This window comes from Tursiops truncatus, chromosome 4, assembly GCF_011762595.2.
Source record: "Tursiops truncatus isolate mTurTru1 chromosome 4, mTurTru1.mat.Y, whole genome shotgun sequence".
In the NCBI taxonomy this organism is placed as follows: Eukaryota; Metazoa; Chordata; class Mammalia; order Artiodactyla; family Delphinidae; genus Tursiops; species Tursiops truncatus.
In genome coordinates, this window is record NC_047037.1 from 32,388,568 (window position 1) to 32,410,932 (window position 22,365).

At 50.6% G+C, this 22,365-nt stretch overlaps 1 long non-coding RNA gene across 1 annotated transcript; it reads right to left on the reverse strand.

The window, feature by feature from the left end:
- Positions 1-738: 738 nt before the first annotated feature.
- On the reverse strand, positions 739-17,382 carry LOC109549809 (uncharacterized). The gene is made up of 4 exons (XR_004526288.2): positions 17,220-17,382; positions 14,608-15,600; positions 2,639-2,838; positions 739-2,331 (listed from the first exon to the last, which is right to left on the reverse strand). It is a non-coding gene; the product is annotated as an uncharacterized lncRNA (long non-coding RNA).
- Positions 17,383-22,365: the final 4,983 nt, after the last annotated feature.

The window sequence follows — 22,365 nt, forward strand, 5'->3', positions numbered from 1 at the left end:
CCTCAATCTTACTGTGAACCAAAAATTGCTCTAAAATAATAAAGTCTTAAAAAAAACAAACCCAAGACCCTGACAGCTCGCAGGTTTCATTTGGCTTTTAAGGAGAATGGGATTATTTCCTGAAATTAAAAAGATTGAAAATTTTTATGGAAAAAAAAAATCCAGATGTCCATCTTCTCTTGAACTCCAGAAATTCCGGCAATCCTAGGCCCTTATTTCCACCTGGCAAGGCTTTGGCTGGAGTAAGAAGCAGCTGCTCCTCTCAACTGAGGAAGCCCCTCCAGATGACCAAGGTTTCTACCTGGCCAAAGTCGATCACGCAGTTTCATGCAGTCTCCATCGGCTTTAGGTGTAGATCTCTTGTTCATGCTATTCCCTGTGCCTGGAACATTCTCCCCTGTGTCCCCAACCCTTTGCCCTGCTAAGTTGTTTTGATCCTGCAGGAATTTCTCAAATGTCACCTCCCCAGGCAAGACTTCCCTGACTACCCCAACTGAGTTAAGTCACTTTGTTTTCTGTTCTCATTGCATCCTTATAAAACTCTTCACTGCTGTCACAGAAGAAGTATTTGTGACAATTCTCCCTTACAGAAGAATTCTACTTACTAAATATAGAAGGAATGAGGAAATACAAAACTACCATTAGAACTCCAGATCTCTGCAGGCAAGGTCCACCCTTGGATGTTAATCTTAGTGGCAAAAATTAAAGAAGAAAAATGATATTTGCATAGTTTCAAAATACTCTCCCCAAACGAAATTTTTATTAATGACAAAAGGAAAAATGGCAACACTGGAGTGTAGAAACCTGGCAGATTTTAACTTAACGAAGTGACCAAGAGGTTAACATCGATAGTGATAAAGCATATTGTGATCTTGTACCTCCTGATACCATGCGCTGAGAAGGGCACACCACCCCTGTGGCATCCTTTCTGATCACATAACCTCAGTCTAATCATGAGAAAACATTGGACAAACCCAAATTAAGGGACCTTCTAAAAAGTAACTGACCAGTACTGTTAAGTCTCAAGGTCATGAAGGACTAAAGAACTGTCACAGATTGGAGGCGATTAAGGAAAAAATAACAACTAAACATAACATGAGACACTGGTTTAAACCCTAGAACAGAAAAAAAACATTCTTGTGTGTGTGTGTATATATATATATATATATATATATATATATATATATATATGAAAATCTGTACTAGATAGTACTGCACCGATGTTAATTTCTTGGTCTTCAGAACTATAATATTAGTTGTGGGAGATGTTAATATCAGGGGAAGTTGAGCTAAGTGATGGGTATATGAGAACTCTGCATCATTTTTGCAAGTCTTCTGTAATTCTAAAATGGTCACAAAATAGAAAATCAAAGAAGTATTTGCGTAATTATTTGCTTGATGATTGTGTCCCCTGCTAGGCTATAAACTTCACAAGAACAGGGACTGTGAATGCAGTCATTTTCATCATTGCACTGTTTCATGCACCTGACACACAAGGGGTATTCAATAAACATGTGCTGAGTAAACAGACTCGTGGTTACTGACACAGAAAAAGTCCATGTCATATTACTGAGTGAAAAACATAGGACACAAAACAACACATATAGTATGTTAATACTTGTATAAATGAGACTAAGGATTTACAAACCACTGCTGACTGTGGTTGTCTCTAGAAGATAAAGTTATGGGTAATTTTTCTTCTTTTTAATTTGTTATATTTTCTGAGCATATTTAAAGGCTCACAAAACTACTTTTATGTGCAGAAAAAAGTGTATGCACACACACACACACACCCTGCATCTTCATTTCAAAGAAAGCCATGAGCATGCCTGGCAGACCTGGAGCCAGGCCTCAAGGGCTAAGCAGGACATGCGTGTGCGTGGGCAGTGGTGACCCAGCTACATGGTGACTGCAGCCAGTGCAGGGAAGAGGTGCCATAAGGATGGCTTCTGTGCTTCTGTGCTTCTCAGTTTCTCCACGCAGCCAGCCAGCACTCCCTGAGCAAAAGTGTTGAACTAGTGCGTTCATGTCCTAGGGCCGCCGTAACAAATCACCACAATCTGGGGTGGCTTAAAACAACAGAAACGTATTCTTTCCCTGTTCTGGAGGCTGAGAGTCTGAAATCAAGGTGTCAGCAGGGCCATGCTCCCTCCAAAGGCACTAGGAGAGAATTCTTTTTTGCCTCTTTCTGGCTTCTGGTGGCTCCCAGCGATCCTGGGCTTTCCTTGGTTTATAGCCGCATCACACCCCCAATCTCTGCCTCCATAGTCACATGGCCTTCTTCCCTGTGTTCCCTCTGCGTCTCTGTATCCAAATATCTCTTTCCTTCCCCTTATAAAGACAACAACATTGGATTTAGGGTCCACTCTAGTACAGTATGACCTCATCTTAACTTGGTTACATCAGCAAAGACCCTATTTCCAAATTACACAGGTACTGGGGATTAGGACCTGAACATGTTTTGGGGGGACACACAGTTCAACCCTCTACAACTACAAACTTCCCTGTACCCATTACCTATTACTGTGTAACACACCACTTCAAAATTTAGCTGTTTACCACCATATTATTTGCTCACAATTCTATGAGTCAGCAGTTTGGCCTGGGCTTATCTGGGAGATTCTTCTACTAGTCTCACCTGGATCACTAGTGTGACTACAGTCTTCCAGTGGCTTTACTGGGCCTGGAAGGTCCAAGATGGCCTTATTAATATGTCTGGTTCTTGGTGCTGGTGGCAGTCAGTCTTGTGAGTCTCATCTGAGACGGTACTGTTCTTCTCCATGTGTCTCATGCTCCAGCAGGCTAGCCCAAGCGTGTTCACACACAGGCTGGCAGATTCTAAGAGTACAAGAGCAAAAACTAGTCCTCTTGAGGAAGAGGCTGCTGCATCATAGTAGTCAAAGCAGATCACAGGCAAACCCAAACTCAAGGGGTAGGGAGACAGACGCCACCTCTTCATGGAAAACGCAGCAGAGCCACATTGCAAAGGGCCATACACACAGGATTGAGAGGGGTTGTTGAAACTATCTTTGCAAACAATCCACCATAGGTCCCAAGTTCTGGGAGGATAAGATGAGCAGATGCAGGTCTTGCCCTTAAGAAGCAAGTGCAGCAGCTGATCATGATGCACTGGCGAATGAGCTATGTGTTTAGATAAAGGCATGAGAGAAAGCACCATTCTTTGGTGTATGTAGAGGAAGATAGTATGAGGTTTAAACTCAGTAATCCTCTTGCTCTCTGATTCCCAGGCGAAGGGCCCTCTCATCTTTGGTTCTGGATAATGACCCATGTCTTGGGCCCTTATGGCTCTAGTCACAAGCTCAGATAATCATTGCTGGGGATCATAGTATAACCCTAAAGCAAGGATGGCATGATCTCAAATCTCCAAAGAAGCAGCTATATCCTCATGCACAATGCTGACTGAGGCAAGAGATTTTCAAACCAGGGAGTTGGTACAGAAATGGGTGGAATCCTGGATGTATTTATTCACTGTGTAAAATATGGGGTCACAGGCCTTTTGTAAGAACCAACAAGAATTATTTGCAAACTGTACCATCATCTGTAAAGATGTGTTTGGCTCCTGGTTCATTCATTTATTCATTCATTCTCTCATGCTATGTTTAACTTTGTTTTGTCTGTCCAGAACAGAACCCTCCTCCTAGGATCTGCTCTTCACCCTTCTCCAACCACGCGCTTCGAATGGGAACTTCCATCTTCATCCAGGGTCACCCTTAGCTGGTGTTAGATGCACCAGGTGAGGCCCAGGGGCTGGCAGGACCACTCACATGGTGTTCCACTTACAGCCTTCAACCTGAACCTTGGGACACGCACCTGGAGGTGGTCAGCAGGGGAGAATGGAGCTCAGCCTCCTCCAGTGCTCTCATGTCTGGGCCCTGTTACCAAGATGATGAGAGCCAGCACCTCTGTAAGCCTGGCTGCCCCCTCAGCAGCAGGCACTGGCCAGCAGACCATCATGGTGGGCTGGTTTTGCTCTAGGTACCATGCCCTCTGCTCCCACAAAAACCTGGATCAGATTGCCCTGACAGCAAACACATCTGCTCATAACCTCAACAAAAATGACAAGTGAAGCCTTTGGTTCAGATGGGAAGGAGGCAGAGGGACACTTATGGAGGCCCCTCAGCTGGAGAGGACTAGAGGGGTAGCTTCCTCCTAGGGATCAGAGCCTTTCCTTCCCCAAGTAGTCCCTAAGTGCAATTCTGCACACCCTCACTCCAGGGGCAGCCAAGAACTCAGCCCATGTGAAGCACATGATGGGGTCACAAGAGCAGGTGGTCAGCTCAAGGCAATGGGACTGTCTGGACACGTACCCCCAAAGCTGTGATCAGAGATCAACGAGCATCACAGAAGCCATTGGGAGGAGATGGTCTGAGCAGGTGAAGGGCAGAAGTCAAACGGCCAGAGCCTGGAGAAGCTCAAATACATCTTCCTGGACTCTCTCCCGGTCATAACCCCATTTGCCCACCAAGCTCCCAAGCACCTTGGTCGGCTCCTGCAGTAATGGCTCTATCTGATGCTGTAAACTGACTGCCCAGCAGCCTGTGAGAGCCCTGATGACAGGGCCCATTGTCCACACTGCAGACCCGGCTCCAGCCTAGGCCTGGCGTGGGGTGGAGGCCGGCAGTGGGAGCTGTCAGTGGATAAGCGACCTCTTGAGCAGCTCCCATGAGGACCTTAGGGAGGGCTAGCAATGGGTGTCAGGGCCAGGACAGCCCCAGTGACTGGAGGGCAGGTCTCAGACAAGAGCAGTAGAGCATGCAGCAAGCTGAGACCAGCAAAACTTGATCTAAGACAAGCTCTGCGAGGGGAGAGGGACAAGGGGACTCAGGCTGCCCCACCAGCAGCATCCTATCAGAGGAGGCTGAGAGCAGGGAGGACAGAGATGCAGGGAGGTGATGGCGGGGGGAGAGTAAGGTGTTGCGGGGAGAATCTCCAGGTGAGGGGCTCAGGGCAGAGAACAGGGACCCAGAGGCCTGGGTGCCCATAGAGGAGTCCTAATGTGAACAACATGAAAGATGTCAGACCTTGCCAGGATATTATGAGCAAGACCCCACAGCTAGGCTCAGGGAGCCCCCGGGAGCAGGAGTGGCCGGGAAGGTTGGGTAGGAGACTCCTGGTAGAGCCAGGTGGCCCCTGCACTCAGGGAGGTGAATGGGTGCAGGCGTCCACAGGCTGAGAAGGGGACTGCAGGGGAGAGGCTCCCGGAGGATCCTCAGCATCTTGGTCAGGAGTGTGACATCCGGGCCCCCCTGGCAGTGCACAGAGCTGGCAGCCGGGAGGGGAGGTGGGGCTGCAGAGAGGAAGCAGCTGGGGGTCAGAGTCACCCCTGGTGGAGCAGCAAGGACAGGAGGAGGGAGATGGAGCTGGGTGCTGGTACCCAGCATTCAGGACAGGGGGAAACAGAAGTGAGTCACAAGTGGAGAAGAGTGAGAGGTGAGGCTTTTCTAGGGTGTGGAGACCACATCACTGGAGGCAAGGGTTGCATGTTACCCTGATTACCTGGAGGGCACAGGGAGGGATGGGAGGCAGGGAGTGGCAAGGTCAGTTTGCATTTCAGGAGCTGGAGACTCACCCTGTGGGCCCCGCCATCCCTATCCCAAGGCCCACAGTGCTATGCATCCTGCTACTTCTTTGGCAGCTCTGGCCTTAAGTTCAAAATAGTGACCTACAGGAGGGCTGGGGGAGGCAGCCAGGGGCCCCAGCAGGCAAGCTGCCCATGGGAGATTCCCTGCTGGGCAGTGACCATGGGAACCCTCAGGCCCAGCATCCCCGGCATGGGAGGAAGCGGGGCCCTCGGGCCTTGGGCCTCACCCAAAACGGAGTCCCTTAGCAGCTCACTGGCTCCCCGAGGCACTGGGCCCAGCCTGCACGCCTCCCATCCCGCCCGGCGCTCCCTGCACTGGTGGCCCGTTAGGCTGCTCTGGCCAAGCTAGAAGGTCCTAGGGCCCCGTCTCAGGTCCTTCACTCACCTGTCCCGCGTCAGGGTTGCTGTCCGCCTCCCACCTCAGGCTTAAGGAGGGGATGACCTGGGCCTTGGCTCGTCACGAGCTACCCGGGGCTCGCAGATCCCACAGCATGTCAGGCAGTCTGGGCTGGGCTGGGCTTCTGAGCACCATCCTCCCCCATCATCTGCCCGGATGCCCAGGTCCCTAAGACCCACCTCTGCTGAGGGCCACACAACCGCCCCTCTGCACAGCCCCAGCTGGCAGAAACCAAGAACATGCTCAGGGCGAGGGTGGGAGCTTCCCAACCCCCACTACCCCCCACCAGCTCCCCACGCCTCGCACAGGCACCTCCCACCCAGCACTCACTTGCTCCCAATGACAGGGCCCAGCCACAGTCTGCAGCACTTCCTCCATGCTCCTGGGTGGGGGGGGGGGGGGGGGTGGTGGTTCACCATGTGGGGCTGATGTGGGGACAGGTGAGTCATCACTTTCAGCAGCAGAAGGCTGACACAGTCTCCGGCTCCCACAGGAGGGGGGAGGACGATGCCAGGACAGGCCCAGAGTGGGTGAGAGGGAATCACAGCATTTTTGACCCCTCCTCTACTGTCATGCTGGCCACGGATGGTGCAGCAGTCCTGCCTCAGAGGAGCTCAGGCCGGCTGGAGGCAGCTGATAAGAGAAATTCACAACGTGTGGAGCAAGCGTTCGTGAAGTTCGTGAAGTGGAAGCAGAGATTCTACAGGAGCCCAGGGCAGAGACCTGAGGGAAGCCAGGAAAACTCAGAGAGGAAGAGCATCTCACCTGAGGCCTGTAGGTTGACCTGTCAGATAAGGAAGAGGCTTGAGGACGGAAGGCGGGTGGCCAGGGTGAGGGCAGGGAGATCAGCGGGCAGGGGGGACTGGCAGCCATTCTATACGGCTAGAGAGTGGAGGGCCAAGGGGTACGAGATGGCCTGGAGAGAGGGTGACCAGGACAGCACGGACTCCAGGAAATGCCTGCTGCCCGGAAGGGGGCCTCTTTCACCGGATGGCCACAGGGTGGGTCGGAAGTGGGTGTCCTGGGTGTGATGGCGAGGATCATGTCCTCCAGAGGACTCACTCCTGCTTCTGCCCCATGGGCCCTGGACCATAACTGCAAGGCTGGACCCACAGGAGCCCCGGTATGTCCTCTTGGGACCACCAGCCAAACACGTACTCACTCTCATTGACCACACGGGGAACTTATTCTGCAAATAGGCATCTGAGGTTCAGAACATCCAGCGAACTTGCCTGAAGTCAGGTGGCACATCAGGCACAGAGGAGGTCCAAGCCTGTCCAACGCAGGAGCTCTGGGCAATGATAACGGGTGTCATACTTTGTGTCACACACATACACAACAGATCTCCTGGTCATGTAAACTTGGGAAGTGCTGGCTTAAATAACTCAAAGAGGCACTTTCCTGCAGGACTTTTCAGGGTCTTTAATGTGCTAATGGGTGATTCACCGGAGAGATTTCTGAATGCATTTGGCATGGAATCCCTTCGTCCCTGACAGAGCTGCTGTCTCCAAGGAGCCACTCTGGGGCTTGCTGGTCTGGATGGTAGAGTCAGGGACTGGGCTCTGGAAGCCTGCCTGCCTTATGCTTTGTGTGTGCTCACTTTGGTGCTGTCCTTGTGTTTGAGAGGCTTGGTTCGTTGCGGGTACACGAGCTTGGGCAGAGGAGAATGGGGAAGGTGGGCTCCCTGGGCCCAGCCTTCACAAGAGCCCTCTCCACTCTGTGCCCATTGCCTGTCTGTGGTTGAACGAGGGACACCCCTAGACAAAAGAGCCATTCCCGGTCACCAAGGGCACAGGCATGTTTAGGAAAGGTTTCTGGGAACTGGTGGCACTTTATGGTGAGGGATGAGAAGATCGAAAGCGTCAAGGAAGAAGCCACGGTTATGGGAAGAAGTGGGACTGAGGCTGGGAGAGGCTGGGAGAGGGAGCTGGTACCTGTGGTGGGGCTTTGAAGGCTGTCCATGAGGGACTTCGACTTGGATCTGGGGCTATCAGAACCACAGAAGGTGCTTGAGACAGGGATGACTTGATCAATCCACACACAATTCCAGCCTGGAGTCATACCCAGCAGAAGGGATGCTTTCCTTCCTCCCCGTGGGCTCCCAGGACCTGTCCCCACCCCGTCCCCACCACGTGACCTCAGTCACCGCCTGTGACCTCCGGTCTCACCCCTGCTGGAGTGTGCCAGCTCTGACTCAGCCATGCCACCTCTGACCTGGGCCCCCCTCCTGCAGCCTCCTTGGCCTGATGTCTCCATCTCCATAGGCCCCCTCTGGCCCTGAGATGGCCTCACGTTGCCCTGGTGGAAAACCGTGTGCCGGGCTTTCCCAAGCTTCCCACCCTCACTGCACACTCCTTAGTGGCGCCATCCTCACCCGCCACTTCCCTGCATCATCAGGCACTGCCCTCAGCACATTTAAAGAAGGGTAACATCTCTGGGGCACCAAGAAATATCTGGGCATGGAGAAAATGCTGGGGGGTGGCCCCCTGCTCCAGAGAACACAGGAGGGCACTCTCTCCTTGGCCTAGCCTGCTCTTCATCCCAGCTTTCCTGGAGCCCATCTCTGGCTCTCTGGGAAATGGGCACATCAACCAGGCCAAAGACTAACCCTCATGGTCACCCTGACCAGAATGCCGGGCACTCATAATAGGCAGATGCCAAAAGCCGCCTGGGGAGAGAGAGGGGGGACAGAAGAAAGGGTCTTGAGAGTCTCAGACTGCACTGACCTGCTGCCCCCCGCCCCATCCCTGGGATGGTTAAGGGTCCATATGGCTGGGCTAAGGCTGATGTCCCCTCTGCCCTCTGTGCCAGGGTGCTGCCTGACACATCCTTTCTTTGATGGGTTAGTTCTTGGATGTGGTTCTCCTTCTGCCTTGCAGAAGTGGCTTTTCTGATCTCTGCTGGGATTCTGGGAATGGGGTCACCGGCGTCAGCTCCTTTTACACAAATACGTGCACACATACACAAAACAAACATATGCAATGCTGACACCCTGGAGCACTGTCCTTGGAATTCTCTCTCCCTTGGCTTCCATGGAAGGTCAGAAGGCTTAGCACCTCTTGAACCCGCTGATCCATTCCCTGCTGGCATGTAAGGTATTTTTACAATTGTTCTAAAATCCCATTATCTCATCCTCTGAACAGGTTCTGTGACTGGTCCTGGCTGAATACGTGACTGGCCACCGGCCACCAACTGGTCCCCTGCTGCCCTCGCTCCTGGGGTAGCGGAGCGACCGAAACCTCTGGGTCTTCAACATACTCTCCCCTCCTGAGGCCTGGATTATGGGAAGAACACAATGAAAAGATAGAAAGGAATGGTCTTGACCACAAGGGATAACTGTAAACACCAAACGATGTTTCTAAGAAACACAAAAGTGAAATTATACAGTTGACAAGCCAGGAGGAACTCAGAGAGAATTTTGATCATTCTTTCTAGCCAGCACTTACCATATTAGTAATTTTATATTTATCTGTGTTATTATTTGCTTAATTCATTCAACAAATATTTACTGAGCACCCACGCTATGCCAGGGACTATTCCTGATCTGTGATAAAGCAAAGATGTTGCCCTCTGGGTGCTTACATTCCGTTGGAGGAGAGGGAGAGAAAGACAACAGTAACAGTATTCATAATTAATAAGCCAATGACAGAAAACAGTAGAAAGTGATACGTGCTAGGGAAAACAGAAGCTGAAGAGCAGGGAAAGTGGTGCTCGGGGTGGGGGCAGGTGGTAGCCTTCGAGAGAGTTAGCAGAGGAGACCCCGGGGAGGAGCTTGGCAATGGAAGGGGCAGCTAGAGCAAAGGTCTGAGCAGGGGCTAGGGCGGTGGGAGAGGTACCAGGGAAGAGACCGCATGGGGCCCGGTGAGGACTTTGGCTTTTGTGAGAATGAAGTGCAGAGGAGGGGGGTGGCGTGATGGGACCTCACACCTGTGAGAGCCCGGGGAGGCCAGGGTCAGCCTGCAGCCCCATGCCTAGCATTCAATAAATACTAAATACTGGTGGAACGAATGAATGAATGAATGAACCCAAGATGGAGATCATGCCTCCACCACCCCAGAGAGACAGGACTGTGGAGATAGCTCTGAACAAAAATGTTTCCAGTCTGGTCATTGTGTCTGAACCAGAGATTCCCGTCCATATCACTTGGGGAGTTTTTCAAATTCCTCAGGCCCAGTCCCAGACCCCTCCCCACAAGTCTTGATTCCTAGATTGGGTGGGGCCCAGCACATGTATGTGATTCTCAAGCAAACCCACCCCCAAGGGAGAAACTGCGGTCTAGACCTTCCCAGATGCCTCCAGCTCCTCAGGACCTGACAGCAGTTCCAGCCCCAGGGCACATATTGAATGAAGGAATAAATGTTTGTTGACTGAATTCATGCACGTACATGTGCATGAAGATAGCTAATTAATTGTTCTCAGTGTATTTCTGCAGAGCTCTGAGCGCGGGGCCTCTCCTCCGAGGAGAGGGCTGCTGAGGAATGAGGCTGGACTAGACAGCCCGGTGTCTGCAAGAGCAGGGGCGCCCAGCCGGCAGTGGGGGCTTGGAGGGAGGTGGCCGTTCACTTCCCCTTCCACACAGGAGGGGCCACCCACATTCCAGGGACGGGGACCACATTCTTCCTGCAGGAAATGCTGGGGCTGCGAGGACGGTCCTGTCCGCCCCTTTCCCTTCATGCTTCTTCCCTCTTGGCCAGCTGCCTCCCTGGGGGCCTGGGGCCCCAGCTCAGGGCGTCTGGGTCTCACAGATTCCCAGCCTCTTGCTTGCAGGTGTTGGCTGCCAGAGATTTTTTCATGTAAACAGTAGGGAGCCCCTTATTCTCTTGACATACTTGGAATAAGTACGGCCATTTTTTCTCTTTCCAGAATTCAAAAAAGGCCAGAAATTCCACAAGGCATCTGACTCAACTCTATTTTCTCCTTCCTCTTGCTTTTCCACCCTGAGCCTTGTGCCTTTTATAGAGCAGCCCCAGGAGCCTGTGCGCTCCAGCCTGGGGCTGTGGCCACACCTGGTGGCCAGAAGGAGTCCTGTGAACCAACTGGGTCCAGAGGCCCGCCTGGTGCACGCCACCAAGGGGCAGCTCTGAGCGCAGGAGAGCAGAGAGCAGTGGGCCGAGGGCCCAGCACAAAAGTCAGGCGGCCTGGCTTCGGTCCTGCCCCTCTACCTATCAGCTTTGCAGTAAATGTGTTCCATCTCTCAGCCTCATGTCTCACGTGGGTGCGTCAGTAGTTTCTTTCTCTTAAGGAGGCTGTGTGGGTTCAGGGAGATAATACACGGAGAGCACTTCACAAACAGTAGCTATAATTATTGTATGTTTTCTAGTATTTGAGTGCCTGTCATATAACAGCTACTGTACAAAGTCCCAGTACAGTAACTTTGAACTAAACGTTCAGGGCCCACAGAGACCACCTTACCGAGGGGACAGTCAAGGAAACAGCAGCTTTGGGCTCCATGTGATAAAATGGTGCTCAAGGCAGAGGGGGAGGGGTTTCCCCGGTGGTGCAGCAGTTAAGAGTCTGCCTGCCAACGCAGGGGACACGGGTTCGAGCCTGGGAAGATCCCACATGCCACGGAGCAGCTAAGCCCGTGCGCCACAACTACTGAAGCCTGTGTGCCTACAGCCCGTGCTCCGCAACAAGAGAAGCCACTGCAATGAGAAGCCTGCGCACCTCAATGAAGAGTAGCCCCCGCTCGTCGCAACTAGAGAAAGCCAGCACACAGCAACGAAGACCCAACACAGCCAAAGATAAATAAATAAATTTACATATAAAAAGAAAAGGTAGAGGGGGAGGTGGGCTAACCCTTTGCAAAGAGATCAAGACAGTTTCACAGAGGAAGGAGACCCTTGCAAAGGCTTTGAAGGTTGAATAGGAGTCCTTAAGACAGACGAGGGGGAAAGGACATCACAGGTAGAGGAGTCAGCATTTCCCAAGACTCAGAGGCACCGTGAGCAAGCTGGGTTTGGAAGTCCACCATATAGGAATCTAAAGTGGGAAAAGGACAAGGGTGACAGGGAATCTAGTGAGACGGGCAGAGGCCCATCCTAGAAGATCTTGGAGGCCTTGCCAAGGAGAAGTCCAGATGTCTTCTCTCCCTAAGGGCACTTCCTTGTAGTGAAGGTTTCTTTTTAGGAAGACCTCTGGCCGTAGTGGGAGGCGGGCAGGACAGACACTGGAAGAGACGAGGCTGGATCAGAGTTAGAGGATGGATGCAAGAGGTCGGGCAGGGCTTCCCTGGTGCCGCAGTGGTTGAGAATCCACCTGCCAATGCAGGGGACACGGGTTCAAGCCCTGGTCTGGGAAGATCCCACATACCACAGTGCAGCTAAGCATGTGAGCCACAACTGCTGAGCCTGTGCTCTAGAGCCCGCGAGCCACAATTACTGAAGCCTGCGCGCCTGGAGTCCGTGCTCACCAACAAGAGAAGCCACCGCAATGAGAAGCCTGTGCACCGCAGCGAGGAGTAGCCCCCGCTCACTGCAACTGGAGAAGAGCCCTCGCACAGCAGCGAAGACCCAACACAGCCAAAAATAAACAAATTAATTATTAAATTAAAAAAAAAAGAAGTCAGGGCAGTGGCTCCCAAGCTTCAGTCATCCCCCTGCTCCTTCCTGGTGTTTGACATATCCAGACACAACCCCAATCATTATTTACATAATGTTTCCCTTTATGTTAGTTCAGTTTTAGGTCTGTTGTACCATTATAGCTACTGCTTCACTTTTTCCGAACATCTATGTAAATCCTACACTCTTGAAATGAAACGTGTATGTCCACTTGCCACTGGAAATCACTTCTCTGCCCTCCTGCCTTGGGAATCATGGATCCTGCTAGAGCCCACCAGCAGGGAGGGGAGAAGCGTCTGCTGTGTGGTGTCAGCTGGGCTGCATCCCAAACCCCTGCTTCAACCTTTATGGCATTTGTGACTTTGCTTGGGGGCTGGAGATGGGCACCACGGTTGCAGCTCTGAAAACAAAGACAAAACAAACCTCCCCAAATAATGCCATTTGCAGCAACATGGATGGACCTAGAGACTATCATACTAAGTGAAGGAAGTCAGACAGAGAAAGGCAAATGTCATATAATATCACTTATATGTGGAATCTAAAAAATTGATACCGATGAACTTATTTACAAAATATAAACAGACTCACAGACTTCGAAAACACACTTACGGTTACCAAAGGGGAAAAGAGGTGGGGGAGGGGTAAATTAGGAGTTTGGGATTAACATATACACACTACTATATATAAAATAGATAATCAACAAGGACATACTGTATAGCACAGGGAACTCTACTCAATATTCTGTGATAAACTATCTATGGGAAAAGAATCTGAAAAAGAATGGATATGTGTATATGTATAACTGAATCACTTTGCTGTACACCTGAAACTAACACAACACTGTAAATCAACTATAATATAAAATAACAATTAAATTTAAAACAAAATAGGCCTCCCCAGCCCCTGGCGGCCCAGACTCTTGTCATTAGTGGCCCTCCTCCCCTGAGCATGTGGGCTCCAGCTCTGCTTGGAGCCCAAACAGGCAAATGCGCTTCCCTGAGACAGACAGAGTTAGGCAGACCTAAGGACACCTCGGTGGTGGAATCCTCTGTGGGTAACTGCATGGTGCTGTGTTAGTGAAAAATATGCAGGGGGAGGGAGAGGAGGAGGAGGAGGAGGAAAGAAGGTAAGAAGAGAGGAGACGCATCAACTGATTTATCTTCCCAGGAATCTTGTAAGGTAGGAATTATTGTGCACCTTTTACAGATGAGGAACCAATCTCAGAGACGTTAAGCTACCTGCCAATGTTGCTTCTAATGAGAAATAACTGTATAACTAAGCAAATAATCCAGATCCGTCTGACATTAAAGCCACTGCTTTCTTTTAAAAGAATGATGTGCTGGGACTTCCCTGGTGGCACAGTGGTTAAGAATCTGAATCTGCCTGCCAGGGCAGGAGACACAGGTTCGAGCCCCTGGTCCAGGATGATCCCACATGCCATGGAGCAACTAAGTCCATGCACCACAACTACTGTGCCTGTGCTCTACAGCCCGCGAGCCACAACTACTGAGCCTGCGTGCCACAACTACTGAAGCCCACGTGCCTAGAGCCCGTGCTCCGCAACAAGAGAAGCCACGGCAATGAGAAGCCTGCGCACCACAATGAAGAGTAGCCCCCGCTCGCCGCAACTAGGAAAGCCCGCACACAGCAACGAAGACCCAACACAGCCAAAAATAAATACATAAATAAATAAACTTTTTAAAAAAAGAATGATGTCCATAATCACACCACTGTAGCAACTGTTATTTTTTTAAATCCCTTTGTAGTCTTTTCTGCATGAATCTCTTCTTTTATTCACCTAGCATTGTATCACGAACATTTGTAATGTTACTAAATAGTCTTCACAGTAATGATTTTTATGTGATTTTCCACACTGTGGACATACCATGTTTCACTGAGCCGTCACTGAGCATGGTGGTGGTTTCAACATCTCGGGATTATCAATCCCCACTTCCACCCTCCCCAAGGCAGGCTCCCCTGGGGTGAGTCAGGGCTCCCACCTGCCCTACGTCTGGAAGGTTATTTAGGTCATGGGGACCCCATCATACCTGCAGTGACGCAGCAAGGTATTCTGGAGCCTCAGAAGGTGAGAGCGACTCAGAAAGTTGTGTCCTCTTCCCCCTCTCACAAGCTTGCCATGGTCTTGGCCCTGCCCCTGCCCCTGTCCCCGCCTCATCAGGCCACAAAATCGGAGGTGTTGTGGACTGGACAGGCCAAAGGCTGCTCTAAGTGGTTTCTTACTGCCGGAGAAGGCAGCCCAGACATCTCAGGGGCCAAAAGGCACCCAGAAGACCCCAGAACTGGTATAGAAGGCAGACCCCTGCAAAGGACCTGGGTCATTACTTGGTCCCCATTCCCCTGAGAGGCCCCTTTCAGAGAGTCCTCTGTTCTCTGCCCTCTTGGGGAACACACACATCCCAAGCCTCAGCAACTCCAAGATGGCCTCTGGAAGCAGAAACACTCCCAGCAGGTGAGCAGGTGTGCACGCCGCCTAAGGTGACCAGCCAAAGATCACATTTTCAGGATGCTTCTTTGTTTTATCTGTTTGCAAGGCAGATATTTGGGGAGGTTGGGCTCAGAATTGCTTCTCGGTTGCCAGTCCCATGGGAAATGGTTCACATTCTTCGCATAGTTGCAGGGCTGTGAGGCAAAGGAGCTGACTGCACATGAGTGCCAGGAGGCCGCTCCCGCCAGACCCGAGGAAGATGAGCCACCGCCTCGGCATCCTCTCTGCTTGGACCGGTTCCGGTGTGGGAGCACTGCATGTTCTTTCCAAGAAGGCAGGGTGGTGGGAAGTCTCTAGAGGGGGGTTTTGGAGAGACAGTCATCGCATCATTTATGCAGGCCCAGGACTGAGAAGATTTTCAGAGGTCGAGTTCTCTGTGCCCCTGCCTGGCGCACACGCCCAGTGCCAGCAGCACTGACCTTTGGAGATGCTCACAAAGTGTTAAAGAGATCAGCTTTCTTGAGCACGTGGGACTTCAATTTCTTCTGGGGGTGTTGCTGTTTGCATTGTTTCCTTTTAATAAAGAACATGGATCCTTTAAAAACAAAATCAATAAAGTTATTTTAAAATAAATAACTAAATAAAAGGGCCACCAAGCTAGGGCACTTCATCTCGTGCCTGGATTGTAAACCCCAGGGTGTAGCAATCTTTCTTGTCGGAAAATCATGCTGTTACCCCTCTGTGCCCTTTCACTGGAGTCGCTCGGACACCTGCCTTCGCTGCTGCACGGGGGTGGGGCCGAGGCCTCCTTGGGTCAAACCTGCGACTGGTGGCCCGTCCTCACCCAGCATGGGCATGCCAGCGTGCAGCCAAGAACACACACCTACAGAGTTCTCTGAAACGAGGAGCACCGTTCCTGAGACCACTGAGCGGAGAGGGCTTCAAACGGCAATCTGGACTTTATTCAGGCGCCGCTCAGTGCCAGGAAGTGCAGGGAGAGAAATCCCCTCTGGCACCACCTCTGTGGTCTGTGCCAGGCCCCTGCCCAGCCCGCGCGTGTAGATGTGTGCTCAGGGAACCCGCCCGTGGCGCTGTCCTGGGAGCTGCCCCCGCCCCCCCACCCCCTCCAACGGCCACAGCTTCAGAGCTTCAGGAAAGCACCAGAGGAGAGGAACTGACGGCAGAAGGAAAGCCAGGCAGCTCGCAGCCTGCTTGATGACTGCGTGACTGCTTAATGTGAAGCTGTGAGATCCTCCTGGGAACCTCGTGCCAGGTGTGCGAGTGGGATTTAAGAGAGGCCCGGACCCCTCCCTGGGGTGGCTACTGTCCAGGAGGTTGGAATGAGAGGCATGCCTCAGAAGTGCCAGAGCTGACAGGCTGACAGCCTCACGTTGCCTGAACTTCCAATACGGCCGAGGCTCTCAGCCCTGGCTGCACACCGCACATCACCAGGAGAGCTTTCTAAAACTCCCCGCAGCCGGGCCGCACCCCACCCCAAACCAACTCAATCATGCTCCTTGGAGGCGAGACCCAGATATTAGCATTTTTTCAAGCTTCCAGGTAATTAAAATATTAGCCATGGTTGACAAGCAGTGCTTTAAAAAGATATCTGGGGTACCCTGCTGGCGCAGTGGTTAAAAGTCCACTTGCCGATGCAGGGGACACGGGTTCGAGCCCTGGTCCAGGAAGATCCTACATGCCGCGGAGCAACTAAGCCCGTGCACCGCAACTACTGAGCCTGTGCTCTAGGGCCCGCGTGCCACAACTACTGAGCCTGTGTGCTACAACTACTGAAGCCTGCGTGCCTAGAGCCAGTGCTCCGTAATAAAACAAGACACTGCAATGAGAAGCCCACGCACTGCAACGAAGAGTAGCCCCTGCTCGCCGCAACTAGAGAAAGCCTGCGCACAGCAACGAAGACCCAATGCAGCTGAAAATAAATAAATTTGTTTTTAAAAAAATGAAAGAAAGAACAAAGATATCTGTTGCATCCCAGGCTCATCAAACAAAGTAGGGCTCCTCCTAAGTGATTCACAGAGCCGCATTCTCCCTCGAGGCCCTCCTCCCTAAGAGTGAGAGGAGAGTCTCAGCTCCTGCCATTCTTCAAACGCCGTCTCAATCCCCACCTCCTGTGGGAAGCGCTCCCCGGCTGCCTCGGCTGCTGTGAGCACCTTCCTCTGAGGTTCCCGGTCACTTAGGACCTGTGTCACTTACCACGCATAGCCATTGATGGACTGATATTTGCCTTGTCTACAAACGGGGCTATCCGTTCCCGTGGAGGCATGCACTCTGTTGCATATTATGCTTCCTTGTAACACACCGACCTACCACCCACGACCATGCATCACCCATATTACATGCTCAGTAAGTCTAAGTAAGGCTGACTTACATTCTACTGCATTTCAACATTTCAGGCAATCTTGGTAAGAAAGTTGAAAGAATGTCTGACACAAATTAGTGGTTTTAATGTTGATCAGTCATTGTGGTCACGGAGGAAATGGGGGTGGCCAGCAGGGGCTGAAAATGGCTGCAGGAAGAAAGGCTAAGAACTGCCTGTTAGACTCTCTTCCAGGAATGTATGTGTAACCCATATGACCCAGCTCCCATTTGGTCCAGGCTCTGCACTGGGCATCTGCTAAGACGTGGCAGTTCCACGGGGTAGTGGGTGGGGGAGAGATGTTTTCTAATTAAGAGCACTTTGAATATTTACTGCAGTCTCTTAAGGTAACTTGAACATGGCAAACTGAACCCACACTTCCCTATCTCCTCTCTACCTCTCTCTCTGTAAATCACATCTGAGGAGCTGATATATCGGCTAGGCCTTAAAGGGTGGAGAGAGAAAGAGAGGGTGTTTCAGGCAGAGACACTAGCTGGGACACAATGCCCACTGGGTTCTCAGACTGGCCGGTGGTCCTGTGACTGTGGAATGAAGGGATTAAAGGATGGGGGTGGTTAAAAAGAGACTGAAAAGGAAGAGCAGGGCCAGTGTATGAAGGGCCTTGAATCGCAGGCTAAGGAGATGGACTCCAGGTTTTATCATCCAAAGCTGAAGGCCGAGAAGTGTTATAATAGGGTCACTCTGGCAACGTGGAGACCAGCCAGGGCATGGCAGCAAGCCCGGGAGAGATGGCTGGGCCAGAGAGAGGCTGCCCACGAGGGCTGCACAGTCGATCCACCTGTAGCTGCTGGGGAAGACGTTTCTGAACCCCACCTCCTGTGTGGTGTGTTCTCAGGCCTGGGGCCAGTGTTGGAGATGCTCCCACATCCCTTACCTCAGAGACCCGTCCAGAGGTCCTGGCCTGCCTGTTCAGTCACCCCAGACCCAGATCGGCTACTCCACAATGCTCCTTCAGCCTCTGAGCTGAGATCAGAATACCCCCAGGTGTTGGTAGGCCTGCCCTCAGCTGGCTTCACCCACAGGCCAACATTTTTGTTTTATGTCCAAGCCAAAGGACACTTACAGTCACAACCAAATGGAAAACAAATAAGCAAATATCTAGATTCAAACAAGAAATATATTTCGGTGAACTTTTTAAAACTGAGGAATAGCTCTTGAATTCTAAAATTTTTATGTCAATTTTTACCAGAAGATTTTAGGAGTCTGGGCTGCTTGGGTTTTCCAGGACGCTGATGCTGAGATGGAGTTAGGAATGCAAGATGACTTATGGGGTGAAGTGTGGCAGAGGAGAAAACACCTGTGAAAGAAGGGAGATAAAACACGATTGGAGCTTCCAGACTGCGGTGTGGACCTGACAGTCTCTGCCAGTCCACCAGGGAGCACTAGAGGAGCCCAGGGTTAGGGGGAAGCGTGGAAATGCCTCGGCCCTTGTACCACCACCTTGCTCAGTCATTTCCCAAGGCCACCCCCAAGAAGGCCTTAAACTTGTTCTGAAAGCTGGGTGGATGTAGCAGGAGTCAACAGCTGTAGGTTGTGAGCTGACCACAGCCTTGCATTTGGGCAGTCATTTCTTGGAGAGACATCTTCACGTCTGCCATGGAACCTTTCCTCCCCACACCTGCCAGTCTGAGTGGACCACACCTGGAGCGTTTGAGCCCTGTCCTCCAGTCTCCACAAGTGGTCCCTTCACTCTCACCTTCCTTTCCTCCTGCCTCAGTCAGCAGAGGACATCTCTCTCAGGGATCTGTTCTGTCTTCTCCCTCTTTCCACTTCCCAACGCTGATGCCTTTTCCTTCATTCACTTCCTCACGATACTCTGCCCAAAACTCACCACAACCAAAATCAAAAGATGAATGACTACCTGGGAAATAATCTGTATTACTTGAGTCACCAAGGATTCACCTTCCCAAGATATAAAAAGCTCAACAAAAGTCACAGACATAACCAAACAGAAAGATGAGCAAAAGATATGAATGATAGTTCATAGGAAAAAAAACACAAACGGCCCTTGGGTGAAGAGATGCCCGACCTGACTCATAATGAAAGAAATTCCAGTTACGACTACACAGAGATACTGTTTTCACATATCAGATTGGCAAAGATCAAAACCTTTGATTCAGCACAGCGTCGGTGTGAAAGCAGGGCACTCACACACTGCTGGTGGGAATGGGAATTGGTAACGCTGTATGGAAGATTGACAATATCCCTTTAAGTGACAAATTCCCATGACCTTCCAAAGGCGGTAGAATGTAATAGTTAAGAGAATGAAGTGGAGCCCCAGAACCTTGGTCTGAATCCTAGCTGTTCAGGTCGCCTACTTTTCTGTGCCTCAGTTTTTCTCATCTGTAAAAGGGGATGATAATAGTACCTACCTCTGGAGATGCTCATGAAAGGATTAAAATATATTAGCAATTGTAGAGCACATACTATAGTGTCCGGCTCTTAGCAAATGCCATGCAAATGTTAATATCATTATTATTAATTGGCCCAGCAATCCCACTGCTAGGAATTTATCCTACAGATACGCTTGCTCATGTGCTAAATGAGTGTACAATATATTCACTGCAGCGCTGATGCCACTGGGGAGAAAACTGCAAGTAACCCAAATGTCCTTAAAAAGGTTAAATTAACTGGTGCATGTGTATAATGGAATACTATGCGGATGCAAAAAAAACAAAAAAACAACCCAAAAATAGCTCCTTAGTACTGATCCATTGTGTACAGAATACTACCGTAAGCTTTTCAATAAGGAGTAGTATAAACACAAGTCCACATTCCCTTATCCACAATTATGAAGTTCAAAACTCTCTAAAAAAAAGAAGTTTTTGTTTGTTTGTTTGCTTAGGAAATTTGGCACAAACTCATGTGGTAGCAAAACTTAAACTGAAATGAACTGAACTTACTTAAGGCTGATTACGGCTCCATTTATCCTACCTGGTGCAGAAATACTAGCGTGTTTTGTCACAGACTCTGCTGGGGGTGTGACATAATATACACGTACTACTTTTGTACACTCCTTGAATTCCGAATTCCCAAACTCACCTGCCCCCGAGGGTTCCAGATAGGGACGTGTGGACCTTCTTTGACCTTTTCTTTTTCCCGTTAAAATATCTCTTTAAGACTGCACAAGAAATTAGCACCAGTTGCCTGTAATGAAAGGAGCTGCCTGGCTGTGTGACAAGAATGTGAGGGACAATTTCACCATATTTGAGTCCAAGAATGTAAAGAGTCTGTGGATATCTTACTTATTCAAAAAATACCATTGAAGACCTTCTCAGCCCAGGCTGCCGGGTCATCTTTAAAGCCTGGACACCCTCTCACTGGCATGTCTGCGGCAGCCTGCCTGGGAACTCGGACCTGGGAACCAGGGCTCGAGGGTGGGGGCAGGTGGGACAGGAACCTCATCTCTGACTCACGGTGATGCCCTGGGCAGATGGGGAGGCCTCCTCCCTAGAAAAGTGCAGACACTGGGAGTGAGTCAGTTTCAGGCACTCCGATGGGCCGATTGGCAGGGAAGCCAGGTCCCTCGGTAGCACCCTCCTACACACCTACTCTCTCCCGGAAGGGCGAGAGCCACCCTCCAACTCCATCTCAGCACATCTCCCAGCAGAGATGTGGTGTGAGGGTCTCCGATCCAGCTGTGACCGGCAGGGTCCTGCAGATGGAGGTTCAGGGTGGAGGGCAGGGTGCACCACTGTGGACACACAGGAAGCTCCCAGCAACCCTGGTTTCAGGGGTGAAAATTCTGAACAAGCCACCACATGAAGTCATGACAAGGGGGGATAGTTAAATACATCCAGGGGATGGATAGACCTGAATATGCAGTATGGAATAATGCCCATGACCTAGTAATGAGTGAAAAAAGCAAATTGCACAACTACATATATATGTATATATGGGATATATATATATATATATATATATATATATATATATATAAAATCATATATAGTCCCTCAAGGACCCTTAGATGGCAGGGGGTAGAGGGGAAAAACTAACAGAGCAAAGATGTTAGTGCGTTTATAAAAGAGGAAAAGTAAGTGGCAGATGGACAAACTAAAACCAAGTGCCAGTCTGGAGGGACCTGCCCGTCAGGAGCCCACCGACTACTCTTCTGGTTTCTCAGGAGGCAGGCACTGCAGGAGGGGCTGGAGTGGAAAGCAGGGCACAAGCAGTGAGACGCCGGCTCCCTCCCCACTGGGCAGCAGGCTAGCTTATCCTTCACCCAGAGGAGACTGTAAAGTTAGACCCCGGGGGACTCCAGATTCAGGGGCACCAGGGCACAACAGAGGGTAAGGGGGACCCAGCACTGAAAACGGGAGATTGGGTGAAGGTCCACACATGGAGGATGAGCCCATGACCCATTTCCCCCCATACCCCCAAACACTGGCTGCCATTCAGCCATGCAGTGAGCCCTGCCCTCCCCACCAGGGGTAGATTATACCATTCTCAGAAGAAACTGAATGGCCTCAGAGGAAAGACCCACAGAAACTGACACCTGGGGCTCCCCAGACAAACCCCGGTCCTCCTATCACCCTCCAGTGAAACAAAGCTCTAGCTAAGCACACAGTTTCCTGTTAGATTTTTCTGAGCACCCCTCTTGAATTATGAACAGATGTGCAACAGTCACCAGTCACTTGAAAAAACTCCTGCCACAAGAGACAGAAACCACAACAAAGAAACAGAATAAAGCAGACAACATATAATGCACAGAGTAGAAGAAAACGTCAAGAAAAACAATATCTTTAGAGAGGTGAGCAACTGGCTTCTGTTAAATTAGATCAGAATATTTTTTAAAGACAGAAAGAAAAAAAAAATCAGAAATTAAAATTGTGATTCTAAAATAAAACAGACAAGATTTAATAGGAAGATTTGGAGATTAGAAAAATCATCCAGAGAGACTAAAAAGAGAAAGGACAGGAGAGAAAAGATGAAAAAATTTGGAGGCTCAATCAGAGGCCC